Source organism: Bubalus bubalis, chromosome 12, assembly GCF_019923935.1.
Source record: "Bubalus bubalis isolate 160015118507 breed Murrah chromosome 12, NDDB_SH_1, whole genome shotgun sequence".
In the NCBI taxonomy this organism is placed as follows: Eukaryota; Metazoa; Chordata; class Mammalia; order Artiodactyla; family Bovidae; genus Bubalus; species Bubalus bubalis.
The window spans coordinates 55,643,590-55,657,878 of NC_059168.1; the positions used below are offsets into that span (position 1 = coordinate 55,643,590).

Here is a 14,289-nt window from a genome sequence, read left to right on the forward strand (position 1 = left end):
GAAATTACACATGCCACCAGTGAAGAGGCAGTAAAGAGGCAAAAAGGATAGCTGAAACTGCTGGGCAGAGAGCTCCAAAAACTAACATGAAATTTACACTTTCTTTACATCCATCATTTCTGAGCCCTCTTGCCCTCTTGCTCTCTACTTACAAAATAAATACCCAACTCAAAAGTTGATGGAGACAGATCTGAGTTTTGCCCACTTGCTCTGGTACAAATATCAGATTCTCTGGTCTTTTACGGAGTCACTGTGGTTTCTGAGTAGCTGTCAAAGAACTGACATACCCCCACTGGAGTTCATAGCTTGAGTTGTGAAATATCAAGGTGCCATGAAAAAAAAGGATCTTGGATTTACCGCAGATATCTAACAAACAATATAAGCCCCATTTACACATACGAGCATATTACAAGTGTCCTATGAACTGAACAAGCAGTTAAAAAGTTTTTAGCTCAATAGATGAAACAAAATTAACTTTATCTCATCCTTATTCTACTTTTCCATGTTCTCTATAAGTTAAGGTCATTGCTTAATTTACAGAGAACATAGTTGCTTCTTTTTCATTCCTGTTAATGCACATTATCTTCACATCTGAAAAATAATAGTCTGAGTTGTATATATAGATATGGCCTTTAAATAAGAATGAATAAAAGCCCTATAAAATTAAGCTGTATAAGGTCAGACTATCACTTTTGTATAATGAGTTATAATGTCAAAGAGCTGTGGAATGCATATTTGTGGTTGAGTTAGAATTCAGCTCGAAAGTAAAAATTCACTTATGAGGAAAATTAAAGCATCTAAAAGTAGTTTTTCAAAAATCACTGGTGCTTTAATATGAAACTGACTAGAAGTGATACATTGGAAAAAGTTTTATTTACATCTGCTGCATCCTTAAAACATCAGAATATTAAGAAAACTTCCAAAATGGAAAATAAAAATGCTACAGTCTGTGTCTGTTAAACTTCTAGTTTTGGGAAATACATTCATGTTTTTAACCATATATATCTTAAGATAATATCCATGAGATTAATTTTGTGTATATTAGAACTACAAAAAATAATTATAGAGTATTTTACTATTTTGGAGAAAAGAATGAAATTATGTCTATCTATTAAAAATAAACATGAGTACTATAAACACTGAAACTTGTAACTTGTAGGTAAATTTTTCTGGAAATCCTTTTTCGATAAAATAACACAAATCATTTATGCTTTTGGATCCAATAAACACCAGTCAAAACTAAAGACATGTCAACAGACATAGCCAATGGGCAACTATCACCCCACACTGAGCTGGTGTTTACTTGCTCAGTACACTATCCCAGACAGACCTTCTGTTACCATCACACCCTAGTCTCCCAGCAAACACTTGAAAAGAGCATAACTCATTGAGAATCATTAATAATCTCGAACACCAAAAAAAAGAAAAAAAAGAAAGTTCCAGCAAATACAAGTACCCTAATAATGCCCAGCTTTATGTATGACAAAATAAAATAATAATGGCTACTATTCTCCAAGTATGTATTCTGGAATATTCCTTGTAGTTAAGGCAAAACAAGAGAGAGTTGAGATAATCATGATATTAAATCTTTATTATTTAGAAAGGTCAAATTTCTGTCTTGAAGTTTAAAGAAAAGAGACAGAAAGAATACTCTGGGTCCTCACTGTGACACAGACCTTGAATCCTGTGTTTTGGTGTGGGGTTTTGTGTAAGACAAAGAACTGAAACAGGTCCTCTGGTTAGCTGCACATTCTGTGCTAAAATGGATCCCACAATACAACAAGTTGTCTTGTCCCGAGTGAGAGGCTAATTACTCTGACCGTATGTGTTTAACACTGTTTAATACACTCCCCAGTAGTCAAGTAATCAGTCTTCCCAAACACACCGGTGTTTCTCCCCTCTGCTTTTGTTCCAGCTGTGTACCCACCCTGCATGAAACCCTTCCAAGCACCACTGCAACTCCTGAATATTATCGTTCTTAGACTACATAAATAACTGTCCTCTCCAGAATCCCTCTAACCACTTACCTGCTTTTTATTTCTTTCCAGCATATAATCATATATTGTCTTAGATTGTTTTAAATCATTTTCCTAATTATAATACTGTTTAAGATATGCTTTGTTTATTCCAAGTACTGTGATTAACACATTTAACCCTTTAAGTAATCCTAAGAATCAAGGTCTACCATAATTCCCATTTTGCAAATGAGGGGAAGGGCTTAAATAATACACAAGGGCATAACACTACTACGTAAGTAGAGCATGCACTCAAATCTAAAGCTCTCTCCAAAGATCTTGCTCTTTACAACACTGTGAAATATGACCTCATGCAAAAGCCTGTTCTCAACTAGGCTGTAAGCTAAGGTCAAAGACAGTGTCTTTTTACTTCTTTTGAAAACCTCATACACTTAGCTTAGGGTTGCACGGTTTTAAGAGCTCTGAGAAAACCATAGAGAATGTTCCAGAATATTTGCTACAGGGTCTATAAGATGTACTACTGGGTTTTTATCTGTACCATACATTGTTAAAGGTCTAGTCAAGTAAAGCAAGAAGTCTCCAGAAGTTAAATTCTTCAGAGGAAGTTGGTTGGACTTTATCTGTAAAGTGAATAATGATCAGAGTAGCAGAGCTGCTTTTTTAAGACACTAGTTCTTCAGTTTCATATTTTGTTCATTTTACTCAAGTCTCTCTCAAAATCTTGCTGTAAACAAATGTTATCTTCTCTTCTATCTGTTAATAACTTGTAAATTTTGTTTTCACTCACTAGATGAATGTTTACAAAGCAGACAAATAAACAGTATTTTTCTTTCCATAGTAAGCACAGTATTAAAAACAGAGGCATACACCCACATCACTCTGTAAATCAAAACTGCGATCAAGGAAGAGCAGGGCTGTCTGAGGGGCTGCCTCCTCCCCTAGCTCACAACCACAAAGCTCCACAGAGAAAGAACAGTAGAGATGTTAGAAGAGGGGAAAGTCATTTGAAAGTAAATTAGGACAAAACTAATGGATTGTGTTCATATATAACTACTATCAAAGGTTTTTACTAGCTTCATGGCATTCCAGGAAAATGAACAAAAGCAAAACAGAACAGCCTTGCCTATAATTGTGTTAGCTATTAAGTAATGTAACCACTCAAATATGGATAGGGTTGACGGCAATTCTGCAACAGGACATTGGTAACACTGACAATTCCACCAAGCTTCAGCCAAGCCATTAATGGAATTGCAATCCTATCAAGGGGAGTTGGGGCAAGGGGTGGATCCATCATTCCTAATATCATGCACTTCCCCCAAAAAAACTGATTCAGATGATTAACTGTGTCAGCTCTTTGTCAAATCAGCACTCAGTCACTTTGGAAGGTAATTCTCTTCAACTCAACTCCTATTTTACATTCCCATAAAATATGAAAGTGCATATTGCACCACCAGCCTATAATAACTTAAATGAAAAGGAAAAAAAATCAACAATTTGCTCCACAGCATAGTTTCTTACTGGAAGCTTCATTGCATCCACCATTAATTTCAGTCCCTCAGTGCCTCCCCACACATCCATTAAACATAAAATACAGCTATCTGTAGAAATTAAGGGTTTTTATTTTTGTGCGTTTTTTTAAAGGTGAGCATAGATAAAACAAAATACAGGCTTCTAAACAGTCCATTTCTGAGTTATACTTATCCTACTTGTTGGATCTTTCTGAAATGATGAATACACTAAAAATTCTGAGGCAGGGCTATCCCATCAGGTATGAATAAACTTTCAGCAGCAACACTTGCTAAAAGGAGCATTGCCAAATCACTATTAATATATATAACAGAAGGGGTTAGAGTGTAAGCTAAAGAAAGCAAAGTAAAATATATCACTTGGTGAAAATAAACGGTGCAAAACCAACTGAAATTTTAAATTGTTCACAACGGTCTCAAAGATAATTCAACTTTCCCATTGGTATACACCACAAACAGAATCACACAGTGCTTTTCAAACATCTTCACGATTTCTGTAAGGTGCATGAGAAAAGGTAAGGGTATCTGCTAAAGGTATCATGCAGCTAATTCTATCAAAACGATACATCTCTAAGCCTGTGGAGTATAACCTCATCACTCCAGTCTATTGTCCTCCCTTAGAAGTTAACTCATGATGAACAAAAGTGCCTCTCTTCCACTCCTCTGCTCTGTTTTCCAAAATCCATCTACCCTAGTGTTTTTGTATGCTGACCCAAACATTCCACAAATAATGCTGGGGTACACACATTAAAGTTTTAGAGTTTCTGCCTCTAAAGTAGACAGTGGCAGAACTAAGCACACAAGGGCTCAATTTCAAGGCACATATTGGGCGGGTGGTTTGAAAATATCAATTCAAAGAGGCCTAGGGAAAAGAGATACAGGCATCCACCGCCACCACCCTCCCTCTCCCCTCCCCTCTTCTTCTCTTGTTCTCTTCCTCTCTCCTCGTCCCCCCTTGTGGCTTCTCACACAGAGACAATCAAAGCCGGGAAAACTGGGTTTTAAATTAGTGACACACACACACTGGGAATATGTAATTCCCCAGAAGGAAAAAAGAAACTGCTACAGAGGGGCGTGGGGGGTTGTTGGCAACATGTCTAAGTGACAACCCTCCCCACCCCCACCCTAATACAGCACAAATCCACAGATTCTTCCTCGACCCTCTTCTCCTTCCAGTTCCCGGTACTCTATCCAACTTGACCCTTAATCCAAACAACACAGAGATCCACAGGGCATCCGCTGTGCAAGAGCGTGTCTCTCAGTAGATGTGCCAAATTTTTTGGAAGCCCCTGAATCCGGACAGTTGTACCAGGCAAGGGATCTCCCACTGGGGAAGGGGTGAAGAAAGGAGGGAAAAAAAGAGATGAAGACAAGAGGAAAGCGAGGCAGAGCTGCGCTCTGGAGCGACTGGCTGCAAGGAAGACAGGGAAGAAAGAAAGGGTGGGAAGGAAGCGGGGCTGGGAGAAAAGAAGAAAGGGATGAAAGAAAGGCTGGAAGGGGAGAGGAGAGAGGGATGTTGGGAAGGATGAGGGCGGGAGGGTTGGGGAGCAGGGAGGGAGGGGAGGACGCAGAGGATGGGAGGGAGACAGGGAGGGAGGGAGGCAGGCAAGGATGGAGGATGCTCTGCCCGGGACTCACCTCTGTGGGTCGGTGGGAGTTTCTCGCCCTCCTCCTCTCTCTCGTCCGTTCCCAGCAGCTGGAGGGGTAACCACTGACGGGACCAGTGGTTTTGAAGCGGCGGCGGGGAAGAGGGCAGCAGCTGCAGCAGCCGCCTCTGGCCGAGGTGCGGTGCCTCCCGCTCCGCCCGCCAGCCCGGGTCTCCGCCTCACTCGCGGCTGGAAGCAAAGCCGCTCCCCCCTCCCCCCGCCCGCCCCGCGTCCTGCCCAAGCGCGAGCGGCAGCGGCCCGGATCGCCGCTAGGGGAAGCGGCCAGTGCGCAGGCGCAGCCGCCTGCTCGCTTGCGCGCCCCCGCGGCCCCCGGGCCCCCGCGGCTCGACGCTCCGCAGGGCTAGGGCAGGCACGGGGTGGAAGCCACGGGCGCGCGCGGCCTGGGGAGCGCCGAGCGTGCGGGGCGGGGCTGGGCGGGGCTGGGCGGGGCAGAGCGGGGGAGCGAGGCCGGCAGCGCCGCAGGTGGGGGGAGGGGACAGTGGTGAAGGGGCACTGCCGAAGGGCGCAGGTGCCGTGTCCATGACAACAGCGTTACCCTGCGGGCGGGGACGCAGTGAGCCGCCCGAAGACCAGGGACAGACACCCACCGAGTGCGGGAGAGGTCCTAGGGGAGAAGGGGATAGGGCTTGCAGAGCAGGAAAAAAGGGTGAGCGAGAGAAAGCGAGTCGCTGGAGGAGGGCAGGGCCCCAGTGCAGTGAAGGTTGTGACCGACGCCGGAGAGAGGTTTTGAGGGACAAAGAGGGGGCTGCGCTTTAAAAGGGACTAAAAGAGGATGGAAGTATTAAAACAAGTGAAACGTTCTCATTTCACAAGCCTGTATTGAGTGCTGTCTCTGAAAAGGGCATTGTGATTCTTTTATCAATTCAAAGACTGTTACTGAGACCCTAATTTGTACCAGGCACTCTACTTAGGCATTTTGAGATATCCAAAAATGTATAGTATAAGGTGTTTGTCCTCGTGGAGGTTATGCTTTAGTTGAGGAACTTACATGGAGATTTCATGGAGCACGTGCTCCGCCTACCACCATCAGCTGGGGCTTGATGATAGTGGAATGTAACTGTTACAAAAGTGCTAGAACCAAAAAATATGCACAGCTATATCAAACGTGAAAGGTAAGTTATAGCTGCCTTTGTTCTGCCACAGTGCCAAGTGACTTTTTAAATCAAGAGAGAAAAATAAAGATAAACAAACCAATGGCAGTTTGGTATGATAGAAGTGATACTGGCCTCCTCTCCTACAAGCATCAGTGTGTTTGTTCATGCACGGATTTATATCACATGGTGCACGCATTTTTTACACTCCTTCATTGGCAGCGTCAGGTATGTTACACCCCCTCTCATTACCAACCTGGTATCAGCTGCAGTTGTTTTAAGATTGTCAAAACCCTGTGATTTATTCTCTCCAGGCGAAGACTTTATACCTCTATCTCTGTCTATTCCTCTTTCTCCCCCAATATCTTTTTGCCTTTCTTTTCTATTGTCATCACCACTTAACCATTTAAAAAAAAAAAAATCCGTGGGAGAAAATGGACAGGAGTTACCAGATGTAGGATTAAGGAGAAAAAAAAAAAAAAAAAATCCCTCAACCTGGAACGATGCTTCAGGACCATGGACAGTGCTGTCGCATGCTCCTCCCGCCCAGCTTGATCCTAGGCTCAGCCTATCGATTCTGGAGAAAGACGCTAAGAAAGTACTGAGCGTGCTTCAAGAAGTAAATTCCGAATGCCAAATGATTTCTGATAAAACACAGGAACGGAGTAGAAAACGAGAAACGCGTACCATGGACTGGAACAAGTAGGAAGCAAGTGGGCTCAGCTAGATTTTGAGTAAAAAAATGGGTAAGATTTAATGAAGCACCACAGGACCCTAAAGTGGTAAGAGGGAAATAGATCCCTCAGGGAGGTACTTGAATAAAAATAGGAAGTATCTTCCTGGAGTTGGAGAACACCTCTGATTTCAGATGGTCCAAGAACGTGGAAAAGGTTAAAAGTAGTCCCAGTTAAATGAGATACAATACTCTCTCAAGGATGTTTTGTTGTTGTTACTCCGATTTCTCATTCTCTGGTCAGGCTGATGGGGCAATAAACCAAAACATACAGACCGAAGGGTTATGAAACCTCTGTTTAATGTTGAGAACATTCATTTGTAGCTTTGTACATTGTTTTAAATTAGGCTTAAATTTATAATTCTCTGTTTTAACTGGCAGCAGACAGGGGGGGAGAAAAAAAAACCTAATGTAAACCAAGTGCTATCTTGTCAAAATGAGATGGCCCTTGTCTTTGTCTTGTAGTGACTTTTTAAAATATTAGATATTATTGGGAAAAAATTTAAAAGCTATTTGTAAAATATTTATCTTTTTTAAATTTTTTTGTCCGCATAATTACTTTAAATTAGAATTAAAAACAACTGCGTAAAAGCCATCTCTTCTTTCTCAGGCCCCTGATCTTTCTCACTCTTCCTTCAAAATGCAACAAACTGTCAGTCAAATAATGATAAGAAATTACTCAGTCAATCCATTTAAGTAACCAGCAAGGAAATGACAGCTGAATTTTTTTTCTCCGTCTCCCAAAAATTTGCTAGCACTTTCATGTTTTGATTGAAGGGAAACCTCCAACCCCTACCTACTCTATGGAAACATCTAAATTGAGTATTTCTCTCAGATAATAGTATAAACATCCTTGTATAAATAATGGCTACTATTTAATACTGAAAAGCTATCATTTTATTTGTCCCCATTCTAAAGCAAGAGGAAATTTTTTAACTTTATTGCTTTTGTTTTGAGACCACTTGTGAGTCTGGCTGTTTTCAATTTTCTTGATTTAAGTGTTGTCCTTCATTTCAATGACTTAAACATATACAGCCCCAAGAAAAACAGGTTTTCCCCTCCCCCATTCATATTAAAGACATGTCAACCTAAGTTAGAAACAAGAGTACTGTTTAAAGTGCATTATTGTATACAAATGGAAAAAATACTGTATATATTTAACATGCAGTGATATGACATGTAGGTTTTTAGAACAAACTCCAAACCAAATCTAGTAAATCCTAAGTAAAACCATCCCTAGTGCTTATGCATTTAAGTATCAGGTCTCTACACACTGGGCCCCTCATTCGGTCTGTCAGCTCCTGAAATTTTTCAATCAAATCCTCCTGAGCAATTCATATTTTAGGTAGACTTTATATTTTATAGCAGTTTTAGATTCATAGCAAAGTTGAGAAGAAAGTACAGAGCATCCACATACCTCCTTCAGCTACACAGGCAAAAGCTCTCCACACTATTGATAGCTCATCACAATGGAAGATTTGTTAAAAACCTGTGTAGCTCGTCACAATGGAAGATTTGTTAAAAACCTGTGAACCTTCATTGACTTATCATTATCTCTTAAAGTCCATAGTTTGCACTAAAGTTCACTCTTGCTGAAATTTTTTGGGGTTTTGACAAATGTATAAACAGTGTATCCACCACTGTTTGATATATAATCATTTCAGTACCCTAAAATTCTTCTATACTCTGCCTATTCATTCTTCCCCTCAACCCCTGGTGACCTCTGATCTTTTTACTGTATCCATAGTTTTCCCTTTTCCAAAATGACATATAGCCGGAGTCGTACAGAGTGTAGTCTTTCAGATTCGCTTCTTTCATAGTAACACGCATCTAAGGTCCCTGCATGTCTTTTCATGACTCCATAACATTTCTTTCAGTGCTGAATAATGGTACACCAGTGTATGGATAATATTTCTCCATTGTCTAGATGTTCTACAGTCCATTCAACTACTAAAGGACATCTTAGATGCTTCCAACTTTTGACCATTATGAATAAAAACAACATAGAAAGTTTACTTTTTAAGATCTCCAAAATATGTCAGACCTTATCATGGATATTGCTGCATATGAGTGGTAAGGAAGTAAGTCAGTGTAAGTTTTAGTCACTCAGCCATGTCCGACTCTTTGTGATCCCATGGACTGTAGCCTGCCAGGCTCCTCTGTCCATGGAATTCTCCAGGCAAGAATACTGGAGTAAGTTGACATTTCCTTCTCCAGGGATCTTCCCAACCAAGGGATTGAATCTGGGTCTTCCTGCATTGCAGGCAGATTCTTCACTGCCTGAGCCACCAGGGAAGCTCTATCTGAGTAGTACCCAAAGATTTCTTAAATGTTTCAGCTTATTTTCTGTTGCCGTGCAACAGACTACTTCTATTGTCTATAAAATATCGGCCAATGAAACTTTCACTTTTGTTGTTTTTATGTACTCCATTATTTTAAAAAGCGCTAAATAACTTGTTTTGGAATTCTTGTTTTCTGCAGATTCTATCAACTATAACTTTCCATCTTCTAACATATTTATCATTCATCAGTTGCTCAGTCGCTAAGTTGTGTCCAATTCTTGGCGACCCCATGGACTGCAGCACACCAGCCTCCATTCTCCTCCACTATCTTTGAAGTTTGCTCAAATTCATGTCCATTGAGTCGGTGATGCTATCTAAAGATCTCATCCTCTGCTGCCCTTTTCTCCTTTTGCCTTCAGTCTTTCCCAATATCAGGAAGTTTTCCAGTGAGTAAGGCTCTTCACATCAAGTGCCCAAAGCATTGGAGCTTCAGCTTCTGCATCAGTCCTCCCAATGAATATCCAGGGTTGATTTCCTTTATTTTTTTTTTTAATTTTATTTTATTTTTAAACTTTACATAACTGTATTAGTTTTGCCAAATATCAAAATGAATCCGCCACAGGTATACATGTGTTCCCCATCCTGAACCCTCCTCCCTCCTCCCTCCCCATTCCATCCCTCTGGGTCGTCCCAGTGCACCAGCCCCAAGCATCCAGTATCGTGCATCGAACCTGGACTGGCAACTCTTCATACATGATATTTTACATGTTTCAATGCCATTCTCCCAAATCTTCCCACCCTCTCCCTCTCCCACAGATTCCATAAGACTGTTCTATACATCAGTGTCTCTTTTGCTGTCTCATACACAGGGTTATTGTTACCATCTTTCTAAATTCCATATATATGCATTAGTATACTGTATTGGTGTTTTTCTTTCTGGCTTACTTCACTATTCCTTTAGAATTGACTGCTTTGTTCTCCTTGGAGTTCAAGGGACTCTCGAGTCCTCTCCAGCACCACAATTCAAAAACATCAATTCTTTGGTGCCTACCCTTTTTTATAGTCCAGCTCTCACAGGTGTACATGACTACTGGAAAAACAACAGCTTGTCTATACAGACCTTTGTCAGCAAAGTAGTGTCTCTGTATTTTTTAATACTCTATCTAGCTTTGTCATAGCTTTCCTTCCAAGAAGCAAGCATCTTTTAATTTCATGGCTGCAGTCACCATCAGCAGTGATTTTGGAGCCCAAGAAAATAAAATCTGTCACTGCTTCTGCTTTTTCCTCTTTGATTTGCCATGAAGTGATGGGAAAGAATGCCATAATCTTAGATTTTTAATGTTGAGTTTCAAGCCAGTGTTTTCACTCTCCCCTTTCACGTGCATTAAGAGGTTCTTTAGTTCCTCTTCAATTTCTGCCATTAGAGTGGTAACATTTGCATATCTGAGGTTGTTGATATTTCTTTCAGCAATCTTGATTCTAACTTGTGATTCTTCCAGCCAGGCATTTCACGTGATGTACTGTGCATATAAGTTAAGTAAGCAGGGTGACAACATACAGCCTTGATGTACTACTCCTTTCTCAATTTGGCACTGGTCAGTTGTTCCATGTCTGATTCTAACTGTTGCTTCTTGACCCACATACAGGTTTCTGAGGAGGCAAGTAAGGTGGTCTGGTACTCCCATCTTTTGAAGAATTTTCCACAGTTCATTGTGATCCACACAGTCAAAGGTTTGAGCATAGTCAATGAGGCAGAAGAAGTTTTTTCTGTAATTCTCTTGATTTCTCCATGATCCAACAAATGTTGGCAATTTGACTTCTGGTTCCCCTGCCATTTATAAACCCAGCTTGTACATCTAGGAGTTCTCAGTTCACACACTGCTGGAGCCTAGCTTGGAGGATTTTGAGCATTACCCTGCTAGCATATGAAATGAGCACAGCTGTACAGTAGTTTGTACATTCTTAGGCATTGCACCTCTTTGGGATATGAATGAAAACTGACCTTTTCCAGTCCTATGGCCACTGCTGAGTTTTCCAAATTTGGTAACATTTTGAGGGACAGGGAGGCCTGGTGTGCTGTGGTTCATGGGGTCACAAAGAGTCAGACATGAATGAGCGGCTGAACTGAACTGAACTGAGTGTAACATTTTAACATCATCTTCTACAATTTGAAATAGCTCAGCTGGAAATCTGTCCCTTCCACTAGCTTTGTTTGTAGTCATGTTTCCTAAGGTCCACATGAATTCACACTCCAGAATGTCTGGCTTTAGGTGACATTGATCCAGCTCTACCAAACCATCATGGTTGCTGCTAAGTTGCTTCAGTCGTGTCTGACTCTGTGTGACCCCACAGACGGCAGCCCACCAGGCCCCGCCATCCCTGGGATTCTCCAGGCAAGAACACAGGAGTGGGCTGCCATTTCCTCCTCCAATGGTTATCTGGGTAAATAAGACCTTTTTTGTATATTTCTTCTATGTATCCTTGCCACCTGTTCTTAACCTATTCTGCTTCTGTTAGGTGCTTACCATTTCTGTCCTTTATTGTGCCCATGCTTGCATGAAATGTTCCCTTGAAATCTCTAATTTTCTTGAGGAGGTCTCTAGTCTTTCCCATTCTATTGTTTTCCTCTATTTCTTTGCACTGTTCATTTAAGACCTTCTTGTCTATCCTTGCTATTCTCTGGAACTTTACATTCCGTTGGGTGTATCTTTCCCTTTCTCTCTTGCTTTTTGCTTGTCTTCTTTCCTCAGCTGTTTGTAAAGACTCCTCCTCAGACAATCACTTTGCCTTCTTGCATTTATTGTTCTTGGGGATGGTTTTGGTCACTGCCTGTTCTACAGTTATACAGACCTCCATCCATAGTTCTTCAGCCACTCTGTCTACCAGACCTAATCCCTTGAATCTATTTGTCACCTCCACTGTATAAAGGATTTTATTTAGGTCACACCTGAATGGCCTAGTGGTTTCCCTGTTTAAGCCTAAGTTTTGCAATATTGAAGATGGAAATGGCAACCCTCTCCTGTATTCTTGCCTGGAAAATTCCATGGACATAGGAGCCTAGTGGGCTACAGTCCAAGGAGTCACAAAGAGTCAGACATGCCTGAGCAATGAACACTTTCACTTTGCAATAAGGAGCCCATGCATGAACCACAGTCAGCTCCCAGTCTTGTTTTTGCTAACTGTATAGAGATTCTCCTTCTTTGGAGGCAAAAGTGAAAGAGTTTCTCACTCAGTCGTGTCTCACTCTTGGGACCCCTTGGACTGTATATATAATATATATTTTATATACCATTTTAATGTTTCCAAATGAATACAATGGGTATTTTACAAATCAGATGTATAAAATTTCTTCCTTTTACATTTTAAAACTTTCCAACTGCACCGTTATATAGATAGATTATGGTAGACAGAATAATGGACTTATCAAGATTTCCTTGCACCATTCCCTTGAACCTGTGAATATGTTGCAAAAGGAACTTTGAAGATGTGACTGTTGTTGTTCAGTTGCTCCCTCCTATCTGACTCTTTGCAACCCCATGAATTTCAACATGATTTGAGAATGGGAGATTTTCCAGGATTATACAGTGGGTTCAATACAATCACATGAGCTGTTAAAAGCGGAGAAGCTTTCCTTGGCTAAAGTCAAGAGACATAGCTGAGTGATAAGGCAGAAGAGTCAGAGGAATTCCAAGCAGGATAGTGACTTGAATGCCTTAGCTGAATTTGATGGGGACCATAAAGCAGGGAATGAGGGTAGCCTCTAGAAGGTGAGAACAACCCCTGGCTGACAGCCAGCAAGGAAACAAACCTCAGTCCTACAGGCACATGGAAATGAATTTCACCAACCACTTGAATAAGCCTAGAAATGACTTGTTCACCAAGGCTTCCAGAAAAGAACATAGACCTGCCAACACTTTGATACTGGTTTTGTGAGACTTTAAGCAGACAAACCAGTCTAGCCCACAAGATTTTTGAACCACAGAACTGTGAGATAAATTTAAGTCATTCCATTTAGGGGAATTTGTTAAGGCAGTGATAAAAAAACAAATACAGAGAGATTTTATATCAGTTATGTTATCTGCAAAAAAAAAAAATTCTTTGGACAGCACTTATGAGTGATTTTAAATTCCAGCATTACTGTATTCTAGTTGTGACATTGGGCAAGTTTCTTAATGTCAATCTAACTGAGTTTCACAGTCTGTAAATTGACCATCATTTTTATCTGTGCTCCTGACTTTTCTGTGAGAAGTAAACTGTCCATAAATAGATGTGCTCTTTATTTAACTAATATTTTTAATATGAATGAGGAAATGAATCAGACATTAAGATTATTACTTGCTATCAATATATTTTGACTACTTTGTGTCTGTTTCCATCATTTTTTATTTCTAAATTTTTTTAAAAAAAGAAAAAACAGCTGTAATGTCTTCTCAAGCTAAATATGTCACTCCCATCTTCAGGCTCCCCAGTAAACCCAAGTTCCCATAGAGGAAGATGGGGCAATTGCTTAATAAGTTTCAAAATTGTATCATTTTACCCTCTGTTATCCTGGAAGAGCATTCTTCTAAACTCTGTTCTAAGGAGGAAGAGTTCCAACCTGAAATCTTTCAATAGCAAATGACTGCAATCCAATTTAAATTAGTTTGAGTAAAAGGAACATTTTGGCTCACACACCTGAGAAGTCTAAAGTGTATCTCAGTGAGGTTCAGCTAAATCCAAGGCGTCATCAAAACTATTAATCATGGTGAAGGCTCTGATTGGCTATGCAGAGGCCTTGTGTTCATATATGAACCCATTACTATGATCAGAGAAATGAGATGCTCTTGTCCATATGCCCACTCTTGTGACTACATGCAGAAGGAACCTGAAAGACTTTGAAGTACCTCATGAGAAAGCCTACTGTACAAATGAAAAGTACAGCATCCCAGTTCATTGTGAAAGTGATTGCCACCATGATTTTTTATTGGTAAATTCTAGGTGAAATGCATTTTAAAGATTTCCTTGGAACTACCCT

At 40.6% G+C, this 14,289-nt stretch overlaps 1 protein-coding gene across 4 annotated transcripts in view; it reads right to left on the reverse strand.

Moving 5' to 3' along the window:
- The window catches only part of CTNNA2 (catenin alpha 2), a 1,366,752-nt gene extending 1,361,495 nt beyond the window's left edge, over positions 1-5,257 (reverse strand). For all 4 annotated transcript variants that reach the window (XM_044926020.2, XM_044926019.2, XM_044926018.2 and 1 more), the window contains exon 1: positions 5,141-5,257. The gene's annotated coding sequence lies outside the window, so the exon portion shown is untranslated. The remainder of the gene's footprint in view (positions 1-5,140) is intronic.
- Positions 5,258-14,289: the final 9,032 nt, after the last annotated feature.